Source organism: Protopterus annectens, chromosome 14.part0 (assembly GCF_019279795.1).
Source record: "Protopterus annectens isolate FY-2018-M chromosome 14.part0, PAN1.0, whole genome shotgun sequence".
NCBI lineage: Eukaryota > Metazoa > Chordata > Ceratodontiformes > Protopteridae > Protopterus > Protopterus annectens.
Genome location: NC_056748.1, coordinates 1,157,949,014 through 1,157,971,743, shown reverse-complemented (window position 1 = coordinate 1,157,971,743; position 22,730 = coordinate 1,157,949,014). Strand labels below are relative to the sequence as shown.

Genomic DNA, 22,730 nt, shown 5'->3' with positions numbered 1-22,730 from the left:
CATAAACAGCCCCACCATACCTACATCCTCCCACCACCCACTCCCAACTCAACCTCCCTTAAATCAAGCCTCACAGTACAAACACCTTTCTATCTATGCCCAGAATATACAAAGCCTCACTAATAAAATATCTGAGCTACATGCTTGAATAGCTCATACCACCCCCCTCATATCATAGCCCTATCTGAAACCTGGCTAAAACCACACATAAACAATGAAATTCTTCCACCTGGTTACAACATCTACCGCTCCGATAGACTCAACAAAAAAGGTGGTGGCGTTGCCATTCTCCATTCAAATAATCTTAACCTCTCCACCATTCCCACACCTATTCCTGATTTCCACCCAGCTGAACTCATCATTCTCAATTGCCATCTAAACCCACATAAGACATTTGTCATTGTCTCCATTTATATTCCCCTTGGTAATAAATATTCCAATCCTAGAATCTATCCTCTCCTGGTTCTCTCACAACATACCCTACGAAACGGTCATCTTAGGAGATGTTAACATAGACTGGGCCAAACTTGCCACTAACTCCCCACAGCTCTCCAACAACCTCTACGGATTCCACCAACTAATAACATCTCCTACTTACCTACATAATAACATCTCTTCCACTTCAACCATAGACTGGATTCTCAAAAACTCTCCCAACCTGTACCACAATCCAACTACCTTACCCAATTCTTTAAGTGACCATTATCCTACAAGCATACTATGCCACTCTTCACAAGCACTCAAATCTCACTCCTATAGAGACTGCCGTAACTTACTTAACTTTAATACTACCCAATTTGACTCTATCCTCTCTTCTATTGACTTGTCCATCCTTAAACAACTGCCCCTAAATGATGCTGTTCACACATTTAATAGCATATTCCTTGATATTCTCAACTCCCTAGCCCCTACAAGATGTATCAGAATCAAATCTAACTCTGCCCCCTGGCTTTCTAAAGAAACTAAATCACTCATGAAATACTGTGACAACACGTGGAAAGCCTGGACTAAGTATAAACAACCTACCCTACTTCACAAATATAAAGAACTTCGGAATCTTGTCAAAAGGCATATCTGTAAGGACAAAAAATCATACTACAACTCTCCCCAAAATAACTGTATAACAAATCCACAAAAATTCTGGTCCACCCTAAAGAAAATTCTCAATCCCGGGTCCAACTCAAACCCCTCCCCTTACCCAAATAATAGCCCTCTAGAAACTGCTACCCTTCTAAATAGACACTTCATCGAAACTGTCCAGAAACTTACTCCCTCAAACCACAACTCAAATAACCTCTATACCCCTCCCAAGCCTCAAAACTGTAATCTTTTTTCCTTCAAATAAGTTCATACCTCATATACAAAGTCCCTCCTTCTAAAGCTTAAACCTTGCTCTCCCTCCTCTGACAACCTCCCTCTTTCCTTCCTCAAATTGGCTGCTGACTCCATAGCCTACCCAGTATCTATCTTAATAAATAGATCTATCCAAGAATCTACAGTACCAGACATTTGGAAATCCTTCTTCACTACCTCCTTGCATAAAGGGGGAAACTCAAATGACCCATCTAACTTTCGTCCAATTGCCATCCTTTCTCCTCTCTACAAACTCTTAGAAAAATGTGCACACTCTCACCTCCTAAACTATCTCCTAGAACATAACCTCCTCACACACTCCCAACATGGCTTCCACCCTAATCACAGCACTTCTACAGCCTTCCTGTCTTTCACACACTCAATAGCCGAAGCTCGAGACAAAGACCTCCTAGTATCCAGCCTCTTCCTCGACCTCTCAAAAGCCTTCAACACTCTCACCCCCTGCTTCTAACTAAACTTTCTAACCTCAATCTAGCTCCCACCTCCCTAACCTTTTTCCTCTAGTTATCTCCCTGACAGACAGCAATCTGTTTGTTGGCTCTCCTCCTGCTCACCCTACCTCCCAGTAACCACTGGGGTGCCTCAAGGCTCCATCCTTGGACCCCTCCTATTTGACATCTTTACAAATTATCTATATACCTCCTGCAAACAATCTATACTAGTCCAATATGCCAACGATTCAACTCTCATCTGTACATCCAACAATATCTCAAACCTTCACACACTCACCCAGGACACCTTTCTTTCTGCAGAAAAATGGCTTGCTGAAAATGTTCTTATCCTAAACCCCAAGAAAAACAAACTTCTGCTATTCTTCCCCCGGACTCTCTCTCACCTAAATCCTCTAATAACACCACCATTCAACTTGACTCCCACACAAAACTTCTAGGAGCCATCATTGATGATGAACTTAAATTTAACCTACACATCCTTCAAAGTATAAAGAGAACTCACCAAAAGCTTGGTATGCTCTACCAAAATCATAGATTCCTAACCCATGATGCCAGACTGTCCCTGTCACAGGCTCTTCTTCTTACCTCCCTAATCTATGCCACCCCTATACCAACTAATATTCAAGCAACTACCCTGGCCAAACTCCAACAAACGTACCACAAAATAGCAAGGTTTATTGCAAACTCCCCACATAACTCACACCACTGCATCTCACTCAACTCATTACAATGGCTAGAACTCCCACAACTTCTACTATCTCAGTTACAAATTATTCATTCCATACTTTATAAACCATCTTCATGCACTGTCTTGTCTTCCTTGGTATCCCATCTACACACCAACTCGCACACATCGGACATCTAACCAACAAACCAACAACTCCTTAACATCTACCAACCAAAAAAATCTATTGGTAGATTACTTTACAAATCCACCCTATCGCAGGCATGGAATAACCTCCCATCTCAGTTACGCTCCATCTCACGCCCTTTACAATTCATGAAAGAAATCAAACTACATTTTTTTAGAACCAAAGGTTGTTTCTGCCATGACTCTATCTAGCTCCACTTTCTCTCTGCAGTGCACTCTTCATTACAACTTCACAGCACACTTCCGTCTCATTCCAGTACAATTTCTGTTGTACCACCATTAAATACATTCCTCTCTGTATCTTCTTTCTCTCACATCTACTTTTTGCCAACATATGTTTTCAACTCTAGACACTCTTTTCACCCCTCTCATGGTTCCTGTTATATACCTTACTGCACCAGTTATAAAATTAGATACTTACACCACTCACACATTAAAAAAAAAACTTTTTTGTTTGGTGTGCCTTTGTAATTACAGAATATATTTGAACTTGTACTATTTTAGTCAATTAATGATTGTTTTAATCTCTTATGCATGTCATTATTGTACTCTTAACTGTTATGTATACTTAATATCTCTCGGTCTGTAATTGGAGCTTTTCTCCTTGGGTCTCCACTGAAAATGGGCTCCTAGCCCAGCTGGACTAACCCGGTTAACAAATGTCAATAAATAAATAAATAAATAAATAAATAAATAATTATGCTGCTGAACAGTCAATTGAAGTTACTCACTGAGGAATCTTGATGTCTGCATAATGAATTCATCTCCTCAGCTTGATACCTGTTAGCACAGTTTGTCCCTTCCTGTACTGAAAGCCAGACATTGTTATTCATCAGGCTTCACAAGTTATGCACTTGTAGATGGTAAGATAACTGAAAAGTGTCTTATCAGACTTTAAAGAGTCTCTTATAATCTGGGTATTTATATAGTGTGGTTGCCATACGCTGTTTGTACATTTGCTGGCTTGTTTGCACTTTGTTTCAGCTCAGCTATTTAAAACCCAAAGTTTGCCCTTTGCACCCTTTTTTAATGAAGCCAAATTTACCCAGCCCTGTTATAGATATTAGTTGCTGTTTACACTTTTAACATCTCATTTGCTGTGTTGATGTTCCTGGGATAAAGGGCCTCTCATGTTTGATCCCTGCTGTAAGAACTAAATTAATATGATAACAGTCACAATTACAGAAAAAATTACTGTTGTGTAAACCATACTGTTAGAGGTACTCTGATTTATATAGCTTCCTGGAGAAAAGTGTTAATTTCTGTATACTGATGATTAGAAAAGCATGTTGTAGCAACCTGCAAAAGAAAACAATTTTGACAGAAAGTAAGAACAGTGTGCACACTGTCGAACAGTGAGAGTAGGCAGTGTATAGTATGAAGTAAAGAATATACCAAGTTGTTTCAAAAACATCATACCTGCAATGAATATGTGCACACAACAGTAGTAGTAACTGCAAACAGAAGGACACATCAGTGGCATGCCTAATGGATAAAAATGCAGAGGAATGCAATTCTGTGTAAAGCAAATATGAGTATTCATTTTGGTTAGAGTATGAATTTGCAGTAATAGCTAAATCTGTCAGTGGCCCAGATTAATTATCTGTGTATGTTACGGGCATGTTCAGAGGAATACGTAAAAACCTTAACTTTAAGAATTGCTAAAAAAAGAAGTTATGTACTCACCATAGCATTCCATCTAGGTAGGTAAACATTATTTGTCAGCAACTTGTGGGTTTCGGATCCGACACGGATCTGAGCCGGCAGCATACTAAGCAAAAAGATCTGAGCTCCAAGCTCCTCCCCCTACCCATACTACACTACAACCTCCTTCCAATCCTCAGATCGAGTTTGCCACTCCACACGTGACAACCAACAAACTAAAACCTGAGACCCCTGAACCAAGGACAAACATCAAGCTCGTGAACTCCGAACATCGAGCTCAGCAGAAATAACCGCCAAGGTCAGGGGGAAGGAGGGAGGGATGGTTGCTGACAAATGAAGTTTACCTACTCAGATGGAACGTTATGGTGAGTACATAACTTCTTATCTGAAGTAGTTAACTTAATTTGATCAGCAACCTGTGGGACAAAGTCCCCAGCTACCCGAAATCTTGGAAGGCCCTTAAGGAAGGATATTCTGGAGCACTGCACAGCCAAAGGAATCCCTTCCCCTAGACACCAAATCCAGTTTATAATGAGCAATAAAGGTGTGCGAGGACGCCTAGGTAGCCGCTGAGCAAATGTCATCCAGGGAAACTCTAGACCAGAATGCAGTAGATGTTGCCATAGAACATGTAGAATGAGCATGAACTCCTACTGGTTCTGGTAAACCAAGCGCTCTATATGCTTGTAGGATACAAAGAGAAATCCACCTAGCGAGAGTCACCTTTGAAACTAGTTTCCCTAGAAAAGGCTTAGCAAAGGAAACAAAAAGTTGATCAGATTTACGAAAGACTGACGTCCTGTGCAATAAAAACGTAACTGCCTGTGAACATCCAGCAAATGAAGTTTGTATTCCCCTTTGTTCTGAAAATTAGGGTAAAACACAGGCAAATTAACAGACTGATTAATGTTTGTCTCAGAAACAACTTTAGGGAGAAAATACGGATTAGTCCTGAGAGACACACTATCCTTATGAAACACTAGATATGGAGGTTTCATACAAAGAGCCTGAAGCTCCGACACTCTCCTGGCTGAGGTGATAGCTACCAGAAAAGCAGTCTTCCATGACAAGAATTTTAAGTCAACTGATGCTGTGGGCTCGAATGGAGGTGCAACTAAGGCCTGAAGAACCGAAGTCAGATCCCACGGCAGGGACGGATTCTTAATAGGAGGTCTCAGAAGAAAGGTGCCTTTCAAAAAGGTCTTACAAATTCTGGCAGCAGCGAGAGAGCCTAAATTGTCCCCTACATGGAAATGGGAAATAGCCGCCAGCTGGACCTTCACTGTGGAAGAGCTGGCTCCTTGCTGGAAGATATGAGACAAAAAGTTTAATACCACTGGGATCAGAGCGGTAAAAGAATCCAGATTTATCTGTGAAGCCCAAATGGAGAAATGTCTCAATTTGCTACAGTAAATTTTCCTGGTAGAGGATTTACATGCTGCAACCAAGATGGATTTAACAGAGGAAGAGATACCGGGAGTCCTAGCAACTAGGGGAACTGGAGCAGCCAAGCTGTGAGCTTCAGGCTGTCCAGATTCAGAGGAAGCATTCCCGAGGGATGACGAATCAGATCCAGAATGGGATCCAAGATCCAGGGTGGAGCTATGAGATGAGACTGCAGGCAGGGAAACCAGACTTGACAAGGCCAGAATGGGGCTATGAGGATAATTCTGCTCCCCAACCGACATGTTTTCTGTAAGAATTGTGTCATGAGCAGGAGCGGGGGATACGTAGAAAGAAGATCGGGTGGCCAAGCATGAACAAGAGTGTCTCTGGGGGCTTCCCTGTCAGGGGAATTAGAGCAAAAAATTTGCTGCACTTCGCATTGGATGGCGATGCGAAGAGATCGCAGCAAGGCTGACCCCACTTGAGGAAGATCTATTCCGCTACACAAGAGTTCAGAGACCACTTGTAGGGAGAAAGGATAATTCTGCTCAATTTGTCTGCCAAGATGTTGGTCCAACCCGGAATGTGCATTGCTATCAGAAAGTGGTTGGTGGAGATCGCCCATTCCCAAACTCTCATGGCTTCTCAACAAAAGGGATAAGATTTGGTTCCCCCCTGTTTGTTGATATACCAGACCACTGACATATTGTCTGAATGGATCACAATAGCTCCCAGACAAAGATAAGCATGAAGGACCTGCAACGCTAAAAGGACCGCTCTCATCTCTAGAACATTTATATGCAGAACGATCTCACTCCGAGTCCACGTGCCTTGGACAGCCCTGCCCGAGCAGTGCCCCCACCCTAGGCGGGAGGCGTCTGTGGTCACCGTGGCTTGGGGTTGGGGAAAAACAAAGGGGCGTCCCTCCCGCAAATCCGGGGATTGCAGCCACCACATGAGAGAGTTTCTGCACACTCTGCTCAGAGGGATCGGAAAATCTAGAGGTTGATGAGTATAGACCACTGAATTTGCAACGTCCACTAATATTCTCATATGCAGACGAGCACAAGGGATCAGGTAGATAGCTGCTGCCATGGACCCTAAGGCTCTCAGGACTAATTCTGCTGGGGGGCAGGGGACTGCAGAAGCACTAACACATGAAGTGCCAGGCTGTGTAGTCTGTCTGTAGTCAAAAATGCCATGGCCTGAAGAGACTCTATTCACGCACCTATGAAGTCTAACACTTGAACAGGTTGTAGGGAAGACTTCCTGAGATTTATGGTGATCCCCAGCTGAAGTGATATTCGGAGAAAGAAATCTCTGGCTAGTATGAGTAGATGCCTGGTGGGAGCAGTGAGGAGCCAGTCGTCCAGGTACGGGAAGACCTGAATGCCCTGAAGTCTCAGGTGGGCCGCTACAACTGCCATGACCTTGGTGAACACCCTGGGGACTGTGGTGAGACCGAAGGGTAGAACCCTGAATTGATAATCACTGGCCCCTAGCCGAAAATGGAGGAACCTCCTGGATCACCTGTCTATCAGGATATGGTACAACACATCCATGAGGTCTATCAAGCACAACCAGTCTTCCTCCTGCAAGAAGGGCAGGATGGATTGAAGAGTGACCATCCAGAACTTTTTCTTGGCAATGAACAGGTTCATTGTTGATAGGTCGAGAATCGGCCTTAGGTCCCCAGTCTTTTTGGCACCAAAAAGAACCTGGAATAGATGCCTGATCCAGACTGGTTTGAGGGCACCTGCTGGATGGCTCTTTTTTCTAGCAGCTTTTGTATTTCCAAAGCTGCGGCCTCCCTCTGAGTGGGTGGGACATCCGGGAGACGCCTTATGTAAGGGGGCTTGTTTGTGAAGGGAATAGAATAGCCTCTGGATATTATTCAAAGCACCCAGCGATCTGTCATGATGGACTCCCATTGGGTTAGGTGCATCGTAAAACACACCCCAACTGCTTCCAGAGAGGAGCAGTCGGGCAACCCCTCAGGGTCGCTGTGCGGGTCAATCTGAAAATGGTACCTGTGACCCTAAGTTCTTCGGCCCCCCTCTGCCTCTGGGCCAGCGTCCACCTTGTCCCCCTCTGCCTCTGGGGGAGGAGGAGTCCTGAGCATTCCGGGACTGCTGAGATTTCCAGAACAAAAGCTTCTTTTGCCCTCACTGATTCCTGGAAAAGGACCTTTGAGGGTTAGAGAAGCGGATCCCAATGGCTGACAGCGTTTTCCCATCTTTCTCGCTCTGGACAAGCGTATCGCGGACTGTCTTCCCGAACAGGGTCGAACCATCAAAGGGTGCGTTAGCAAAGGATGCCTTGAAGGGTTCCGAGAAATCGTGAAGACAGAGCCAGGCATGACGCCTTAAGGTGATACCAGATCCGCTAGCCCTAGCAGCTCCCTCGGTGGCGTGAGAGAGTAGATGCATGGACATACTGGACACAGACTTGAGAGTGGCCATACGAGCCGAGAAGGTCCATTTATCCTCGGCTGACATGGACTCCGGGGGAAACTCAGCGTACTCTTTCCCAAGGTCCCGCTGCATTCGAATTACATGGACCAAGTAATTCAGCTCCCTTATAGTAAAGTTACCTTAAGCAAAAGTCTGTTTCCCAAGACAGTCTATTGCCCTGGACTCCTTGTCTGGGGGGTGGACCGAGGAACTTTCCTGGGCGAGTTCCTTTTTTGTGGCCACCGCCACCACCATGGCATCAACCGGGGAACCTTTACTCCAAGAAGCTCTATCTGCCAGGGGGCTCAATATTTTATTGGGCCTTTTGGGTATTGGCTCCACAGTGTCCGGTTCCTTCCAAGCTCTGGTGGTGATAAGGTCCACCAGAAGGTCGGCTGGGGGGGGGCCCACGAGGTAGATGGACCTGTGTCAAATGTCTCAAGGAATACTGACTCTTCAGAGGAAGGTTTTTGGGTGGACCGCCCCCCCCCCCCTGGCAAAGGATTTCCATTATGTCTCTGCCGAAGGAGATGTCTTTGGGGGGTGATCTGGGGGAACCTTCCCCTTCCTCCAAGTCTGTATCCTCAGTGAGGGACTCGGGGAGTGCAAGTGCCTCCTTTTACACTGGCATTTGTGAGGAGCCTTCTCGAGTGGGCTCTCCAGGGAGGGCTCACAAATGGTTTCTTGTTCCTCCAGGGGAACTGGCTGGGGCGCAATAGACACAGGCTGTCCCTGGGGTGACTGGATGATGGAAGACAAATCCAGCTGCGAAGGGGGCAGGGATGGATCCCAAGGAAAGAGTGAGGGGTCTCGATCCTTCAGAGAGAACCCTCTCCACAACGTCAAACGGCTAAGGAGAACCGGCTTCCATGAAACTGGTGGTGTGGTTAGCCATGACCCTCGGATCTGACGAAGGGATCGGGGCCGAAGTTGGCATGGCCGGACCCAAAGAGATGGTATGCCCTGACCACAATGGAGCCGATGACACACTCATCCCCTCGGATCAGACGCCCAACTCTCGGCTCCGAAAGCTCGGATCTGAAAGCAGATCCAACAGACTCGAGGGCATAGCTGGCATCGAGGTAAAAGGTACCATCGGCGCCGACCCCCTGACTCCGGGGCTCCTCGGATCCATAGACTCTGAAATCCGATGGTGGATCGGAGAAGGAGCTATCGGGGCAAAAAACGGAGCCAAACTCCCCACACCGGTTGGGGGGGGTGGAACCAGCAACACTCCCATCTGCAGTTGAGTTTGTAGAAACATTTGCATCATCCGATCCATGTCTGCTTCAGAGATGCTTTGAGTGGATCTCGAGGACGCCACCAACGCCAGCCGGGAGGGCCGACACGAAGACTACCTTGAGGCTGGTCGAGCCTCCTCCTCCGGCTCCGGAGAAAAATATGTTGAACGGAGCAGAGGGGAGGATGGCCTAGTAACTTTGACAGGAGACAAAATCACATTAACGGGAGGGGTTGTTGGATTCAACTCGGCTTGCCGCTTGCGGCCCTTCTCCCTATCTCTTTTTCCTTTTCTGTTTGTCTCTCTGTCTCCCTGTGTTTTATTTTCATTCTCTCTTTCTTGACCTCTCTATCCCCCTGTGGCAAGGTGGGAGGGTGAGTCCCGGACAGGGGAGGAGGGATGGAAGACTGGACAGCCACAGCCGTGGCTGGCGAAGAAGCTGTGGAAGAAGAAGAGGCAGAAGTTGATTCTGCGGGTAGAAGACCTGCCAGAATTAACTTGTTCCTGCAATCCCGCAGGGCTCGGGGGTTGAAGGCCGCACAGATTTTGCAGCCGAATGACAAATAAGGCACCCCTAAGCAAACTACACACAGAGTGTGACCGTCGGCTGGCGAGAGCTTGTGGCCACACACTGTGCACTTAGAGAAAGTCACTTTCGGACTTTCCGACATAGTACATGCACATACACACTCTATGGGCGGGGGCCTACGCTGACAGAAAGTTAACAACTTTCTAACTCACAAAAAGCAAAAATCTAGTGAGGAAAAGAACCCGGTAAGGAGAGATAAACTAATAACTATATATATATATATATATATATATATATACATACATATATATATATATATATATATATATATATATATATATATATATATATATATATATATATATATATATATATATATATATATATATATATATATATATATATATATATATATATATATATATATATATATATATATATATATATATATATATATATATATATATATATATATATATATCAAAGGGGCACACACAGACCAACATAATTTAAAAAAACCCTGACAAAACTTGCCTGGAGCTCAAAAATCCCATGCTGGCAAAGCCGCGGTAAATGAGATCTGGAGATTGGAAAGAGGTTGCAGTGTAGTATGGGTAGGGGGAGGAGCTTGGAGCTCGGATCTTTTTGCTTGGTATGCTGCCGGCTCGGATCCGAAACCCACAGGTTGCTGATCAAATGAAGTTAAATACTTCAGATGCATATTTCTACCATGACTTACTGTGAAAGTGCTATTCAGAAGATAGCAGTAAGGAGAGAGTTGAGGGAACAGTTTCAGAGGCACACCTGGCTGACTGCAAGCAACTCTGATGTGTATTGTCATTCAAATTAGCTGAACCTTGCAGGGCAGGAAATGTGAAACTCTTCTAGCTAAGGGTGGGAATATGGGAGGAGTAACTTGAGAATGAACTGAAACAGATCAAAGCTGAATGTCTAAATAAACTCTGTTATTTCAGCAATGAGCTGGCAGTTCGGGAAGATTTTTTCACAGAATGTGTAAGACAACGTAAGGAAACACATTTGTAAAAGGCACTGTGTGACAGTAAATGATACTTTTACTGAGGCCTGTCAAACTTAGCTGCTCTTTCCTCTTTTTCCATTCTAAGTGAATTGCAGTCTTATATGACAGCCCAGCTATGGGCACTGTAATCTCAGAAACAGTGGACTTACATAGAACAAAACAAACTCTCATCAGGATGTCTGCCCCCAGGAGATCAGTCAGGGTTACAAAAAGAATAAAATTAGTAGTAACTACTACATGCAGGTTTGCAATGAGCCAAACTTAAGGAAAAGTTAAAAAATATATCTTTTTCAATTTTTTTCCCGTAGTGGTCCTTTAAAAACAGTAACAATAATCAAACAGAATAATATATTCGTAAGTAGCACAAAGTATTCTAACAACTAAGCCAACATGAGAAAGGAGATTTTAACAATACAAATTACTTCAAGTTGTTGTTGTTGTGCCTTTCGGCTTTTCCCGGTTAGGGGTCGCCACAGCGGAACTCCGGTCCGCTAATGATTGGCAGTAGATTTTTACGTACCAAGTTGCCAGCTCTGGCGCACAACCTTCAACGAAGGTACGCCCATTCACGCACGTCTCCACACAGAAGATGCTTTAGCTGAGAATCGAACGACACACCGTCTTACTGTGAGGCGACAATGCTACCGCAGCACCACCACCGCAGTAATACAAATTACTTCAAGTAAGGTTATAAAAACAGGCAAAAGGGGCCTAGAATTTACTGGAGAAAATTAGCAAAGGAAACATGATACTAGATGCAAGTAACTAGAGAGAGAAAAAGGTATGAGCAGAACAAGGTCAGAAGTAACGGCACAATGTCTTACTGTGAGGCGACAATGCTACCGCAGCACCACCATCGCAGTAATACAAATTACTTCAAGTAAGGTTATAAAAACAGATAAAAGGGGCCTAGAATTTACTGGAGAAAATTAGCAAAGGAAACATGATACTGGATGCAAGTAACTAGAGACAGGAAAAAGGTATGAGCAGAACAAGGTCAAGCAGAAGTTTGGACTACAGGTTAGAGACCTCCTTCCCTACCAAGGACTGACAAAAGTATAAAACCAAAACCACAGAGAATAAAATCCAAACAGCCTCAGAAAAAAGGAGCTTTATTCACCTCTCTAGCACCTCAGCAGCTATGCTTTCAAGGAGTACAGACTATATCTAAATAATACATAATATATAGTGAGAGTAATAAAACAATTAACACACTAAAACATCAATCAATTAATTAAATACTTCCAATTAAACTCAGTGATTAACTCCTTCAAAACCAATCTGTTATATTTTGGAATAAACAGAGCTTCTTTATATAATAGTTTATCTTTCAAAGATACCAATTCCCTTACATGTACGTTAATTTATTCCAAAACACAACCTTTAAGAAGTGTAAAATCACTTTGATAATGACTTCTAAAATGAACAGCTAAAGGACTATCACATCACCTATTTTGTATATCTCTAATGTGCTCCTGAAATCTCACCTTAAAAGTCCTTTGACTTTCTCCAACATAAAATTTCTCACATGGGCACTTTAAAATATAAATAATTGCAACAGAATTGCATGAAAAACTCTGATTTGAACTAAAACTTATTCCATAGGTTCATAGGTCGGTACTAGGCTATCTGCCCGAAGGCATTTATAAGCCTAGCCAGAATGTGTTGGCTTTCGCCACCCCCTTAGATTAGTTCCCTGTGCCTCCATCCAGCACAGCCACTGAAGTGATCCCCGAGGTAAACTTTCTGTTTCCCATCCACTCGTCAAGGTTTCTTTTGAAGAGTGTTAGCGAGGAGCTCTGCCTAATGTAGATTGGGATCTTGTTCCAAAGCATGGGAAGTCTCTGGGACAGGAATCTATCCCTCCAGCACGTCCTATTTATTGGTGTGGTGAGGTCTAGATCCCTAGAGCATGTGGCTCGAGGAGATAAGGTTTTCTTTAGGTGGAGCATGTCCATCAATTCTGGGGTGGACATGGCCTTGTATGTCAGGCAGAGATCACCTCTGAGTAGGCGGTATGCAACAGAGTACAGCTGTAGTTTCTTCAGTCGAGCTTCATAGGGCATCTGTTTGAGGCCATTGATCCTCTTGGTGAAGTACTTCTGTGGTATTTCCAGCTGTTGCAGGTGTCTTGTAAGGTACATCCCAAATGGGGAGTTGTACTCTATGATGGGTCTGATGAGTGATGAGTAGAGGGACACAATGACCTCTTTTGATCTGGATGCAAACCCTTTTGTGATTAGGTGGGCCACGCAGAAGGATTTTCTAACCACTTTGGCAATGTGATTATCAAAGGTGAGATTACTATCTACTTGGGTCCCCAGATCCCTTATTATGTTTCCATATTTAGGGGACTACCACCTATGTGGTAGTTTGTGGGTACTTTGTTTTTTCCAAAGGGGATGACTATGCACTTTTTGGCATTTAGCTTGAGGCCATGATTTTGACACCAGGTATCCATCTCAGTGAGACCCTTTTGGAGGATGTCTGTGTCAGCCGGAGAGTCAATTATAGCCCCTAGTTTGCAGTCATCTGCGAACTTGGTCAGCCATAGTCCTCCTGTGCTTGCCTGTACCTCTGAGAAGTATATGCCGAACAGGAGGGGTCCTAGGACTGAGCCCTGGGGAATGCCACTTGTAACCAGTTTAGAGTCAGAGCTCGCTCCTGCAACTCTCACCATGTGGGTTCTGTCGGTGAGCCAGTTGGCAACCCATCTTGTGATGTAGGGGTTTATGTTCAGACTGGTGAGCTTGTCTATAATACCAGAATGGGGAATAGTGTCAAAGGCCTTAGCGAGGTCTAGGTAGGCTGTGTGTACCACCTTTCTCTCATCTATAGCCTTGGTAACTGTCTCAAAGAGGTCCACCAGGTTTAGGAGGCATGACCTGCCCTTAACAAAGCTGAACTGGGTAGGGTCCCATGTTTGGAGGTTCCCAATGTCTCTGTTAATGAGTTCCATGATGATGTGCTCCATAGCCTTGCAGACCAAGCTACTCAGGCTTATAGGGCGATAGTTCTCGGGGTCTGTTGTGGCTCCACCTTTGTGGAGCGGAATAACCATTGCTGTGCGCCACTCTATGGGTACATAGCCTGTGGAGAGGCTGAGTTTGAACAGTGTGTTTAGGTGAGGGGTTAGTTCATCTTTGAACTCATGTAGGATGCAGCCTGGGACACCGTCCAGTCCCATTGATGCTGTGTTTTTGGCTTTGGAGAGGGCTGTTTTAACCTGAGTGTCTGTGATTTCAGGGACTCTACATTCTTCTGGTATGGTTATGGGCCCTTTTGGGGGTGAGAAAGGGGTGAAGTTTGCACTGAACCTGTCTGCCAGGATTGTTGGCGATATTGGTCGGTTCAGTGTATTTTGTGCCATTCTGCACTAACTCTGAGCAGATCTGAGCATTGCCACTTAGATTCTTGACATAGCTAAAGAATGCCTTGTGGTTATCTTTGGAGTCCTTGCCAATTTTTCTTTCAAAGCTCGCCTTGGATGATTTTATGAGGGATTGTAGTTTCTTGCTGATATTGATCAGAGATGTCTTCCCTTCTTGGGATTTTACTCTTTTCTGTACTAGTTTCCTCCTTCTATTGTATAGCTTGTTTATGGCAGGAGTTCACCAGACTGGTTTCCTTTTCTTGGAGGAGTGAGTCTTGGTTTTGCTTGGGATGGCATGATCCATGCATTCTTGTAGGTGCCCATAAAATGCATTAGTAAAGGATTTTGCAGCTTGGACAGCGTTATCCTTCAGCATGGGGGCTTTGAAACTTTCCACCTTGGTCTTAAGTAACGTGAAGTTTGCTTTTGAAAAGTTTTTCACAGTGGTTTTCTTGTCCGGGGGTGGGGGCAGAATGTGGATATCCAAAGTGATTTATTTATGGTTAGATCAACCAGCGAGGGGTTGACCACTGCTGTGGAACACCGGTCGCCCATGTTGGTGATGGCCAGGTCCAATATGCAGTCACTTCTGGTGGGAGTGTTGACCAGTTGAACCAGGGCGTTTGAGTTTATAAATTCTAGGAAATGTTGGGCAAGGGAGTTAGTACTTGAGTAGTTCTCCCAGTTAATGTTTGGGTAATTGAAATCACCCAGTATTAGGGTGCTTGGTAGGACCTTTATGTTTCCCAGTGTTTCCAGAATCGTGGAATGGGGGTCCTGGGACATGGTGGGTGATCTGTAGCAAGCTACAATTTGAATTGCAGTTTTGCCCTTTGTTAGTTGCACATGGATGATCTCTGAAGCATCGTGCTGTGCCACTAACCTGGAGGTGTGGGTATCCTTGATGAATATGGACACACCCCCGCCTTTTGTATTTCGGTTTGGGTTCTGTGGCCGAAATGTATGGTATGAGTTGTAGCCTGGTAGTGCTGTGGTGCACTCTGAAGCCTTAAACCAGGTTTCTGTTACTGCACATATATCGATTTTCTCCATACTGAGGAATGCCTCGAGTGCATGCATTCTGAGGTTTAGACTTCTGGCATTGAGTAACATTACCCTCAGTTTTTTGTTACTTGTGCTATTTATGGCGGTGGGTTTGTCTTTTGAGCCTTGCCTAAAAAAGGCACCATGGGGGTGGCAAAAGCCTTGGCCAGTATTCGAAAGCTTAAGGGTGACAGGTGCAAACCATCTCCAGCGAAGCAGCGTGGCTTGTCGAGCATATCATCCCAGGTGGACAGACACTGGATCCCCTTTGAATGACACCAGAAACTTAGCCAATTGTTGAAATCGAGAATTTTTTCTTTATACCGTGGTATCATTCTTGGTGAGGGCAGGATACTACTCAGGGTCAGGGTCATAACGGCATGGGCTACGCAATCAGAGAGCTTTTCAATGTCTCTTTTCATGTAGTTCAGGGAGGTACGGCTCAGGTCATTCACACCAACATGGACAATGACAGAGTCATATATGTACTTGTTCTGGAGTGCCCAGAGTGCTTGTGTTATGTGGCGGATCCTGGCACCTGACAGGCAGCTAACAGTAACCTTTTCCTTATCCAGCCTAGTGAGTGGGACATCAGTGTGCCTGACTATAGAGTCACCTATTACTAGTATGTTGGGTATGTTATTTTGCCTTAAGGGCTGTGATTGCATGGCACACTGGTTTTGTGAAGTATGTGTTTCATGGTTTGTATTGGGGGTGGAGGTTGCTTGGATGTCTGCTTTGGAGGTCTCTGTTGGTTTTGCAGATTTTTATTTAGAGCCTCCGAGTATGTTTTCATGTATTTGTGTGTGTTTTTTGCCGGTGCTGCTTTAATGGGTCTATGTCAGACTGGTGGTATGATGCAAGTATTTCCCTTCTCCTCTTGATTGTCTGATCCAGTCTTGGGTTGAGAGTGCTTAGCCTCCAGTTTGGCTGCATAATTGCATCTCTCGCATGTATAAGTGTTTGGTGGTAAGAGGAGGGGGTTGTCTGTGCACATGAGACAGTTGTAACATTTCCTCAAAATGCCCAATATCAAATGTCAGATGGACAAGTCTGACAACCATGAAGTTTACGTCCCATAGAGAGGAACAGTTATTCGAATGAGAACAGAGAAACAGCACTCCTTTTACAAAATGCTTGGCTAGCTGGTGTTGGACCATAATTCTGTTCTCTACATGGTCACAATGTGCAAAAGCAGCAGCTGGACTATGGACTAACTGATGTCTGAGTCAAACAGATAGCTGAGATGTGTCTAGCTCACCTGCATGCTTACTGAATGGGACAGTACAGGGCATAGAAGTGTTTCCAGTTATAGGCATAGGTCTGCTGAGTGGAAACCATCTTGGCCATGTTAATCACCTTTGAGAACCCCACCAACAAAAAGGACGGAATAAGGTGGTTCACAGAGGCTGACAAGCCCTGAGGTGTAGCCCTCTATCCTCACAACAATAATGGCAGCCTTGGTTTGGACAAGGAGGGTTTTCTGTACTTCTGAAGATATTAGAGTCTGAAACTACATCTTCCTAAGCATTAAAGAGCGATGAAAATGAGTTTTGGTCTTCCTTCCTTGAACTTTCCAATGAGATGAATTAGTGTGAAGGCAATCATGAATCTGCTATGCTACATTAGTCAGAATGCATCAATAATTAATCCCCTTGCCCTACAGAACACAGGGGGCAGAGAGGAGAATTATATTCTCCCAACACTCAAACAGGTCAATCTCTGAGATGCTCTACTTTCAGAAAATTCTGACTCTGAATCCAGAGCTCCAAAAGAGGCTGGGAGAGGCACACAGAGTACTTGCCAGCTAATTCACCACCCCAGGGATGTGAACCTACAACAGAAGGATGGCCCTGCCTATGGCCTAATGCCAGATGAGGACTACAGCCTTACACAAGGAATACAGCTTTGTTTCCCTTTGCCTGTGTGGATACAACATGATGGAAGGGTCTCTGATAAGTTGAGGAGACACCCTAGAAGAAGTTGTTTCCCCAAGGCATTCAAAGCCAGAAGTACTGTTTTGAACTCCAAATAGCTGATGTAGAACTCCCTCCTCAGATGGCTTTTTATTCTCTGCATTAGAAAGACTCCCAGCCTCAAGTAAACAATTCTTTAAGATGTGTACTGGGCTCAGCTGCAGAAATGGAACAGCCACTAGAATAGGCTGAATACTACCAGCAGAGGATGGCTCAGTAGACACGGACACTTGACAGTCTCCTGCAACATTCATATCCTCAGGTGTGCAAAAGCGAAATGTGTTTCTATGCAAGTATACTTATCGTAACAGAGGTCAATGTAACAGTAAATCTTAGCATTTGGATCTGCCCACCTTATTTTTGTTTTCTACTGGCCAGAAATTGTAAAACCAGTTAAATTTTGCTTGTCATTAATCAAAGATCTCGTACCGGTTTTATATATATTTACAGGTTTACTATCACATGTTCGACACTACTGTGGGCAAAAGTGCATATATCCAAAGAAAATGTTTGGAAATCACAATACCGACCACAGTAAATGCCGAATTGAGCATTTCAGTGAAGTCGAATGTCGAACATTTCAACTACACTGAAATTCTTTTAGCCATTAAACATATTTTAACATGTTTTGCAGGGGGACAAGCCCCCCTGCACCCCCCACACACCCCCTACTTATATATACAATCTCCGAGATCGCACTACACTGAGGAAAGGGTACACTTCCCAATCTCTACTATAGGGTGAGCTGCACTACACTGTCAAATCTTGCTATAGCGGCTGTTCGCTACTGTAAGGTTCGACAATATACTACTCGCACTAATGGTTCTGCTACCTGATTTACGCACATACGTTGATCGCATACAGTGCAATTGACTATGTGATTGTAAACCTATATATAGATATATATATATATATATATATATATATATATATATATGTATATGTATACACACACACACACACACACACACACACACACACACACACACACACACACACACACACACACACACATATGTATGTATGCTGGTGTGAGGATTCCACACATATCCCTACATAGTTGTTTGTTATCTTCGGTTGTTTTAGTAAGTTACCCCTACATGGAAGGGTGGTTGTTGTAGATAAACAACACTGCGTGGGCCTGTCTGACCAAAGTATACATAAATCATCTCCAAAATATTGTAAAGTCATATATGTAAAAAAATACAAACCTTTTACATATCCTATTACCCCAACGTTGTGCCACATTAATATGTACTTTTAAAGAAGATAAAGCTTTAACATGGAACTTATAATATGTTATACTTACTTCACAGTTCTCTCTATCCTTGACCATGTGTATAGTACGGCTGAAGTAATATGGTAACTCTAGTCAGACTCTCATGGGTTCCACCAATGCCTCATAAACCATCACCTACTTCTCAACCCTTCCAAGACAAAAACTATGCTCTTTTTGAACTCCACAGAAAATTCTCAAGCATCTGACTGTGCTTAACTTACACAACCATACCATAGAAACAACTTCCTCTTTCAAATACATAGGATTATGGCTTGATCGAGCTCTAAACTTACATTTCCACAAAAATAAACCCCATCCTCTTCCAGGTCAAAAAGATCTCCCCTTTTCTATCTCAACCAGCCACAGCAGCCATCATCAAAGTTCTCCTCGGAGTTAGAATAAGGACTACCCATTTTGCATCCACTTCCAAGAAAATCACCACCACCGCACTCCAAGCAATCTTCAACAGTATCTACTGATTCATTACAAACTGACCCCTTCATGAGCATCACTGTATGATCCCAGAAAAAGACAAATGATGACCCATAAAACAAAGATGTAACCTATTGTTATGATCCCAACTCTACAAATTACTCCAGCTGCAGACATTTACTCCCTTTGTCACTAAACTTCATGAAAAAAAAAATCTCACAGAATACAACCTGAGACACTACTCATAAGCCACACCAACCCTCATTGCCCCTTTAGTCAAACTTCACATACATTTTCTTCTCAGGTAAGCTCTCCCCATCATCTTAAAGAAAATCAGCACTTACTCCAAATTCAGAATACAACTCAAAAATCACCTTTTCATCCAAGCCAAATGCTACTGCTTCAGCGAAACACCTAAGACATTATCCATATCTCCTTTCCACTTATCTTCTCCTACCAAAGAATTACGGAAACTAACATAAACATTCTACATTACACTCTGCTTCTTTACTATAATGTACATATGCAAATTTTCTATGTAACTAATCTGAACTACTCTGTTATTTCTCACATTTCTGCTTTTTTTGTTTCTGAAATGTTTTCTATTTCACCTGGGCTTATCCTGAAACTGGTCTATATTCATCAGTGTACTAACTACCCTGGAAAGCAAATATCTATATCAGTCCCATCTTATGAAGCAGAGGAAATTAACATCTATCCAAGGCCAGGATAGTGAATAACTCTTAAAAGACATCTAATATGTATAAAGGCAGCACAAATTTCTTACAACACGGAAAGGCTAGGTACTGGAGTTATTACGTCTGAATGAGATCAAAATCCCAACTATAAGCTGTATATGAGAACCATAAGATACGCAATATATAAATCATTCAATAAAGATCCTTACTGCAGACAGACAACATTTAAAACCTAATAACCAACAAACTTTGCAGGCTCTATCAACAGCAATTTAACTTCATAAATCAACAAAAATGAGTTATATGAAAACAGCCATAGAGATGTAACAGGAGTGACATTTGTACATTACATAAAAATAATAAATATGAGAATGGTATTCAATTACAGATAGGTAAAAATGGATGAAACTGAATTTTCCCATAAGTCTGGCTCTTTAACATAAAATACAGTTACAAGACACAACCACAATAGGCAAAAGCATGGACAGCTGAACATTACGAGAGAATAATAGATCTGCAGATGGTAAAAACTACATAAAATTATTGTAACCGGATTTGCCCAGTGGTATGACTGCTAAGTAGCAGTAAAATGAAAAATAACCAAAACATAAATATTATAATTGAATTCTCCTACCAGTGGATACACATCAGTTGCCATAGAACTTTCAACATATATACAAAGTTAGAAAAATTCTGCTAAGAAATGGGGGATTATGGAAAGGAAACAAAAGTTCTGTACTTACCATAATGATAGATCTGTGATGTCTGATTCTGTCCTCCTTAAAGCATAGGTACCTTGGATCTGATAAGATCTGACTTCGGCCACTCTTAGACTTTAGAACCAAGGCTCAGGATCCTACCCTAAGCTATAATTCCCCTTCTAGCACTGAATTACCTCATATCGAGTTGGCCTACTTCCTAGAGGACGACAATCGCACGCCCATGACAAAAAAGAATATTATCTGAAAATGCAGAGTTGTTCCTGGAATACAGACCACATAAAAAACATGACCAGGCTGTCAACAGGCCAGTTCAGTCACTCCAGAATCAAGGGAATATGAAATGAGATCTGGAAGGGGGAGGGAGACAGGGAAGTTGAGGAGTAGAGAAACAGACATCAATCTATTGTTACAGTAAATACATAACTTTTGTATCTGATGTTGTCTCTACTGTGCGTCCTTGACTTATGAGACAGAGTCACCAGCTACTACAAAACCTTGACAGGTCTCATGGATGAACATTCCAGAGGATGGCTGAACCAAGAGGATGCTCTGAACTTTGACTGCAAAATAGTGAAGATATGAAGGTAAGGACATTAGACAAAGCAGCTGCTACAAAAATGTCATCAATTGGTATTTTAGAGAAAATGGTGGCTGAAGTAGGAACTGACCTAATAAAATGAGCCTTAGGATTGCCAAGCAGACGTAGTCCTTTTGTCTTATATATGTAGGAAATGCACTCAGATAGCCACTGGGAAAGAGTTACTTTAGAAATTCCTTTACCCAATCTAGCTGCAGAGAAGGATACAAACAATTTGTCAGTCTTTCTACTATACTTAACAAGGTGCAAATAAAATCTGAGTTGTCGATGCACATCTGTAAGATGAAATATATACTCTCCCATATTAGAAAAATGTGGAAAAAAACAAGAAGATCGATGACTTGGTTCAGTGAGAATTCTGAGGTCATCTTGGTAAGAAAAGAAATATTGGTTCTAACTGAAACTCTGTTCTTGTGGAAACCCAAATATGGTGGTTTACAAGACAGAGCATGAAGTTCCAAAACCCTTTGAGTGGAGGTAACATCCACTAGAAGTAATATTTTCCAGCAAACATATTTCACATTGACCATGGCTGTAGGTTCAAAAGGAGGTCTTATCAACACCTGAAGAATGGAAGTAACCAAGGGAAGGACACAGGGTCTGGGGTCTCATCAACACCTGAAGCATGGAAGTAACCCAGGGAAGGACAGGGTCTGGGGTCTCATCAACACCTGAAGAATGTGACTGTCCCAGACAGGGTCTGGGGGGGGGGGGTAAAAAGAGGAAGGAACCCCTTAAGAAGGCCTTAAACAACTTCAATAAAGCAAATGGAATTTGATTTTTCTCTTATATGAAAGCTGGAAATGGCCTCCTACTAGACTTTAATTGTAGAATAGTCAGCTTCATCATGAAAAGGCCAGCCAGAAAATCCATGATACTAGGGAAAGGAGCTGAAAAAAAGATCTATATTGATGTGGACACCTAAACAGTAAATCTCTTCCATGTACTCTTGAATACATTCCTGATGGAGGGTATCTGTGAAGAGGTCAAAATATGTACTACCTGAGATAAAAGCCTGCTGTCTAACCATCATGGGAACTAGAGAAACCATACAGTTAAATTGAGGACTTAGGTTTTTGGGTGAGGTCCTGGACAGGTGAGAGACAGAGAGAGGGGTCTGGAACTGGGCCCAGCAGCCATGGTGGGCAGAGCAGACCAAAGAGAAGGTGACGACACTTGTCAAGGCCAAAAGGGGACAATGAAGATCACTATTGCCTTGCTCCACATTGCTTTCCACAGAAACTTCAGTATGACAGGAGTGGGAGGATAAGCATAAAGGAGACCCGGGGGCCAAGTGTGGACCAGGGGATCCCTCCCAGACTCCCACCTCTGGGGTGGGGTCAAGGCAAAGTACCTACTGCATCTGTTGTTGTAAGGGGTGGCAAATATATTGCAGCAAGGTCAGCTCCAGAAGTAGAAAATCTGCTCTGCCACTGAAGGACTGAGGGACCACTTCCGAGGTAGAAGAATAGATCTGCTCAACTTGACTGCCAATACAATGGACTTCCCCAGGATGTGCATTGCTATCAGAAACCAATGAGAAGACATTATCTGCTGCTAAATCCTCATGGTCTCTCAACACAGTGGGTAAGAATGTGC

At 43.3% G+C, this 22,730-nt stretch overlaps 1 protein-coding gene across 2 annotated transcripts in view; it reads right to left on the bottom strand.

Annotated features, from left to right (window-relative positions):
• The window catches only part of LOC122789471 (microsomal triglyceride transfer protein large subunit-like), a 1,260,333-nt gene that overhangs the window by 952,873 nt on the left and 284,730 nt on the right, over positions 1–22,730 (bottom strand). The window lies entirely within an intron of this gene.